A 6,627-nucleotide genomic window follows, 5' to 3' on the forward strand; every position below is an offset into this window, starting at 1 on the left:
GAAAAGCAAAATACACATCCCCCTCTCATGTGCAAAGTGCAAAGTGTACATAGAACATAACTCTAAAAGGCCTTAAAGTTCATTGATCTCCTCTCATCCCACATGGGGAGGATATCACAAAGACCTTGCAAGCATTGTAATGTGTGAAGGCCCGACACAATCGGACACGCCCTACCTCTTGGGGGATTTTTTTGGGAGGAATGTCATGTCTACAGGGAAGGGAAGGAGAGAGAAGCGGTAGGAGAGCCTACTCTTTCCTACTGAACTAAGGGCATTTTCTAACTGACCCCTTATAACCGGTTAGAGGAGTAAAATACGGTTTTACTCCTCTAACCGGGACCTAACTGATCCTTTATCCATCGTAAGAGCATCTCCAATAGATGGTCCAAAATCGGAGATGTAAAATTTAGACCGCCAAAAAGTGTGTTTTGGAGCTCCAAAAAAGCTCATCTCCAACAGATGGTCCAAATTGATGGTCCAAAAAAGCAACTCCAATAGATGGTCCAAAATGAAGATGTAAACGGCCGCGCGGCTGCTGCCAGCCACTGTTCAGCCGCGGTTTTGCATTGAAATAGCATCAAAATTTTGAAAATAAAGTGCATCATCATCATAGTTTCAATCAAAAGTGCATCATCATCATCATAGTATCAAATTCATCTACCAAAAGAGCATCGTCTCAATCAAAGTTTTTCGTCCTAGAAATTGAAATGCACATGAATATTACTCGTGCGGATCATCAACACCACCGGCATTGTGAACCATGGTACGATCATCATCTTCACCACCGTCTTTGTCGATGTTCTCAACAAGCGGTGAACTCTCGTTGCCGTGAGCACCACCGGAAGCATCTTCATTCCGTCCCATGTTGCCGCCATATCCACCTCCAACGCCACTCATGTTACCGCCATAGCCACCTCCCAAGCCACCCATCATGTTGCCGCCAAACGCACCTCCCATGCCGCTAAAGCCACCTCCCATGCCGCCAAAGCCACCTCCCATGCCGCCAAAGCCACCTTCCATGTTGCCACCATAGCCACCTCCCATGTTTCCGCCAAATGCACCATTCATGGCACCTCCAATCATGTTCATGTAACCGCCCATGGCACCTCCCATGCCTCCTCCCATGGCATCTCCCATGCCTCCTCTCATGCCTCCTCCCATGCCTCCTCCCATGGCACCACCCATGGCACCTCCCATGCCTCCTCCCATCATCATTTGCCTCATGAGCATTTGCTTCTTCATGAGCATTTCATCGCGACAAAGTTCAACATATGCCTTTGCCTTGGCATCAAGAGTTGATGTGTCCATAAACATAAACTTGAGTGTCCTCTCTTCAACCATCTTCCTCTCGTCGTCCACGACCTTCTTCTCCTCTAGGTCCACTGTAACGCCCCGAGACCGACGCTTCAGAAGACTTCCATATTTTTTTCGTGATCACCGTGTGTTTCTTTTGTGCTTGCTCTTTTATTTTTCATTGCATCATGTCATCATGCCACCATGTCATTAATTTTTAAAAACTCAACTAAGTAAATTGCATGGATCTTCGATCCATTTAAATCGAGGGAAATGCACATGGTGACTTCTCTTTATAACATATCCTCCCAATATTAGGGAGCTATATTAAATATTTCATTAATTTGGAATTCACCATAACACACTTGCAAATAATCCCAATGCCTTTGTCATCTCAATTCTTGGTCTCCAACTTGTCCTCATATTCTTTTATCGTTTTATCGAGGCTCTTCCTAAATGTTCAACATTTTCGAAAACTTCGGATTCCTACTCCTTGTTCAAACCATTTGAATTAAATTCAAATGTAAACCTTGCAATCTTGCCCACTCCATTTTTCTTGGAACGAGCACATTTTTGTGAGCCCGGGCAAATAATCCCCATGCCCAAGTTCTTTCCAAAGCCTCTCTTTCTTTTCTTCTCTCTATTTCTTTTTCTGCCAAAGAATGAAAGAGAAGGGAATGGAAGGGAGAGAGAGCCTGCACCCGCCGGCCTGTTGGGCCTCACCAACCAGACCCGTTCCCACAGCCCACTGAAAGTCATCCTAACCCTAGCCGGTCCCCTGCTCTCTCTCGATCCCTTGACCCCTCCTCCTCGTTCCCTTCCGCCGCCACCACCCGTCGCTCGCTAGCCACTCTCCCTCCTCTCGATCTCTCTAACCCCTCGCTCTCACCCTCCTGTGCCGCCAAGAAGAGAGAAGGAGCGCTCGCGCCCGATCGCCGCCGTGCTCGTCCCCTGGCGCCGCTTCTGCAGCGCCTCGGTTGACCTCCGTCCCGCGCCCGCATCCATGCTCCGGATCGAGAGGAGCTCGATCCCGAGCGCCTTCTGCCCGTCCATGCCACCGTCCCCGTCGCCTCGCCAAGCTCCATGGCGCCGTCTCCGAGCCCTGCAATCTGTAGCTGGCCGCCTCCAGCCCTCGTCCGCGGCCGCGCCAAGTCCAGCGAGGTGTCGCCGTACCCGCTGCCTCCCGCGTCTCCTCGTCGCGCGCTGCGACCACCAGGAGCTCCACCGCGCCTCGATCCTCCTCTGCTCCGCCTCCGTCGCGCCAAGGCACCCCGGCCACCCCTTCCTCTATCGCCGTGTCGTCGTTCTGGCCGTCGAGCCATCTCCTCCGTCCATCCCCATCGCCCCGCTGCCGCGCCGTCTTCTTCACCTCCGTGCCTGCTTGCTGCAGCTGCCACGCCCTGCCTCTTGGTATTCTGCACCACCACCACGTCATGGCCGTTGTTGTTGCTTCACTGTCGGGCACGAGTTGCCTTGCTGCTGCACAAACCAGAGGCCCTTTGCCTTGCTTCGTTTTGGATCGGCCAGTACGTGATTTCACCAAGTACCCCTCGGATGCGCCAAGTTCAACTACGGTTGCCGCGTACGACTACCGTCGACCCTCGAAGACTCCGTGGACGTCAAGTTCCTCGCCGTGACCCCGAACATCTACGGAATGTGTACGACTACGAAACATGTACCACTACTTCCACTACCGTCGCGAGAACGACTACTTCCCCTACGACACGTGAACAACTACTTCCACTTCGAACGCGTTCCGCCCCGAATGCACGCTTCGAAGGTATAACCCTGAGACGACGTCCGAGAACGAATGCGTGTGTGTTGTAAGAGATGCTCGTGTTTGCACCGTTTCCGAGAGAGGTCTTTGCACATCCCTCGATTGCCATGCACGCTATATGACATGAGGATTTATCGGAATTGTCGTTTGTTATTTCCGGCGTCATTTAAACTTGCCTAGATAGGTTGTTTAATTATGCTTCACCTCTTGCCATGTTAATCAACATTTAATATTGTTGGGTACATAACCGAGAGAACTAAACAATTGATGTGGTGTTTCGTCAATATGCAACTCGTTGCATATTGAGCTCCATTTAATTTGTAGTATTGTTTGTTGCACTTTGCCGCCATGCATATTTAAACCGGACATGCATCATACTTGACTGTGCATCATGCCATGTGTATGTGGTGGTTGTTTACTATGTTGTTTTTTTCTTTCCGGGTTGCTTCTCTCGTAGCTTCGGTTTCTTTCCGGAGTTGTGAGGATTCGTTCGACTCCGTCTGTTTGTCTTCTTCATGGACTCGTTCTTCTTCCTAGCGGGATCTCAGGCAAGATGACCATACCCTCGAAATCACTTCTATCTTTGCTTGCTAGTTGTTCGCTCTATTGCTATGCTGCGCTACCTATTCACTTGCTCTTCAAGCCTCCCAAATTGCCATGAACCTCTAACCTTTGTCACCCTTCCTAGCAAACCGTTGTTTGGCTATGTTACCGCTTTGCTCAGCCCCTTTTATAGCGTTGCTAGCTGCAGGTGAAGATGAAGATTGCTCCATGTCGGTTTATGTTTATGTTGGGATATCACAATATCTCTTATATTATTAATGCATCTATATACTTGGTAAAGGGTGGAAGGCTCGGCCTTATGCCTGGTGTTTTGTTCCACTCTTGCCGCCCTAGTTTCCGTCATACCGGTGTTATGTTCCTTGATTTTGCATTCCTTACGCGGTTGGGTGATTTATGGGACCCCCTTGACAGTTCGCTTTGAATAAAACTCCTCCAGCAAGGCCCAACCTTGGTTTTACCATTTGCTATCACCTATCCCCTTTTCCCTTGGGTTCTGCAGACTCAAGGGTCATCTTTATTTTAGACCCCCCCGGGCCAGTGCTCCTTCGAGTGTTGGTCCGAACTGAGCTGCCTGCGGGGCCACCTTGGGGTAACTTGAGGTCTGGTTTTACTCGTAGCTAGTCTCATCCGGTGTTGCCCTGAGAACGAGATATGTGCAGCTCCTATCGGGATTTGTCGGCACATCGGGCGGTTTTGCTGGTCTTGTTTTACCATTGTCGAAATGTCTTGTAACCGGGATTCCGAGACTGATCGGGTCTTCCCGGGAGAAGGAATATCCTTCGTTGACCGTGAGAGCTTATAATGGGCTAAGTTGGGACACCCCTGCAGGGTATTATCTTTCGAAAGCCGTGCCCGCGGTTATGTGGCAGATGGGAATTTGTTAATATCCGGTTGTAGAGAACTTGACACTTGACCCTATTTAAAATGCATCAACCGCGTGCGTAGCCGTGATGGTCTCTTTCTGGCGGAGTCCGGGAAGTGAACACGGTTTCTCGGTTATGTTTTACGTAAGTAGGAGTTCAGGATCACTTCTTGATCATTGCTAGCTCACGACCGTTCTGTTGCTTCTCTTCTCGCTCTCTTTTGCGTATGTTAGCCACCATATATGCTTAGTGCCTGCTGCAGCTCCACCTCATTACACCATCCTTTCCTATAAGCTTAAATAGTTTTGATCTCGCGGGTGTGAGATTGCTGAGTCCTCGTGACTCATAGATACTTCCAAAACAGTTGCAGGTGCCGATGATACCAGTGCAGGTGACGCAACTGAGCTCAAGTGGGAGCTCGATGAAGATCTTGTTCGTTGTGTTGTTTCTTTTCATGTTGATCAGTAGGGGAGCCCAGTTGGGACGATCGGGGATCTAGCAGTTGGGTTGTCTTCTTTTATTTTGGTTCCGTAGTCGGACCTATGTGTGTATCTTGAATGATGTATGAATTCATTTATTTATTGTGTGAAGTGGCGATTGTAAGCCAACTCTTTATCCCATTCTTTTTCATTACATGGGATTGTGTGAAGATGACCCTTCTTGCGACAAAACCACAATGCGGTTATGCCTCTAAGTCGTGCCTCGACACGTGGGAGATATAGCCGCATCGTGAGTGTTACATCCACCTTCCTCTCCTCGGCCGCGGCCAACCTCTCCTCGGCTGCCGCCCTCTTCTCCTCGGCCGCCGCCCTTCGCCGCTCGGCCTCACTCCTCTCCTCTTTTTCCTTGAGCTTCAAGATTCTTTTCTCTTCGGCATACTCTTTCCTTGCCATGACAATGGCATCAAATCCTTCTTTGAGATCATTGTCTCCGGCCTTGGTTCCCTTCACTTTCTTGTTTCCATCGGGCCTATAAGATTTTGTCGCGGAGTGAGGAGTGGGGCTCGTCTCTTCATTGGCGACATCTTCTTCATCCTCAACCAACACACTCTTCTTCTTCGACGATTCAAAAGTCTCTCTAGTTTCCCACTTCTCCACATCCTTGAGCTCTTTGTAGCAGTGATGAAAAGTGAAAGCTTTTCCTTTCCTTTTCTTCTTCTCGCCTTTCATGTTCCTCTCCCGAAACAATCCTTGTGCAATCATTTTCTACAATAAAACAAGCAACACATCATCATCAACATGTTGAACAAAGAGGAAATATTTGACAAAGCACGGACGAAGAGGAAATATTTACCAAATCACTATCACCGCAACCACTTGGGTTCATGCGAGCAACGTTTGACAAGCAACCGGCCCACTTTGAGCATTCGGCCTTGATGGTGGACCAACGTTGGCATAGAGAGTCGCTCGAACGGAAGATACCACTTGTGTTGCGCTCGTCGAAATACTCCTTGATGCGTTTCCAATAGGTGCTCACCGTTTGGTCGCTTCCAACGCTTGCATATTGAGAGATTTTCTTCCAAGCGGTGCATATCAACACATCCTCCGCGGTGCTATAATTTCCACTTCTTCCCTTGACAATGAAGCCCTCATCGTCCACATCAAGATTGTCATCATCATATTGGGTTTCATATTCTTGTGACTCATATATGTAATCATCATTTGCCACATTTGTTGCGTGCATGAAAGCTTCATCATCAACACTACAATTGCACGCACAAACAATCAAGAACACAAAAAATTTGAAACAACAAACGAGAGCACAACCGCAAAATTTACACCTTTGCGACATTTCGTCGAACATGTTGGAGGCGGTGGCCGTCGGCGTGGCCACATCTTCGTCCACGGCCGGCGGTGCGCGGCGGGGGAGGTTGAGGAATGGATGTGTGGCTGCTGGAGGAGGCCGCCGGCCGCACCGTCTGCGAGTCGTCGCCCCGAGCCGCCGCGGCCGCCTTTGAGACCTTCACCGGCCGCGTAGAACTGTCGGCCGGGTTGCGGCTGCGGTTGGCCGGCCGTTTGACGCTGCCTCCTCGTCCCTTCGCCGGCTTCGCCGCCGGCGCGGTGGCCACTGGCCGGGGCGGCGCCAATCCGGGCCGGCGGGCGGGGGGCGGCGGCATGGCCGCGGTTGCGG

Source organism: Triticum aestivum, chromosome 2D (assembly GCF_018294505.1).
Source record: "Triticum aestivum cultivar Chinese Spring chromosome 2D, IWGSC CS RefSeq v2.1, whole genome shotgun sequence".
In the NCBI taxonomy this organism is placed as follows: Eukaryota; Viridiplantae; Streptophyta; class Magnoliopsida; order Poales; family Poaceae; genus Triticum; species Triticum aestivum.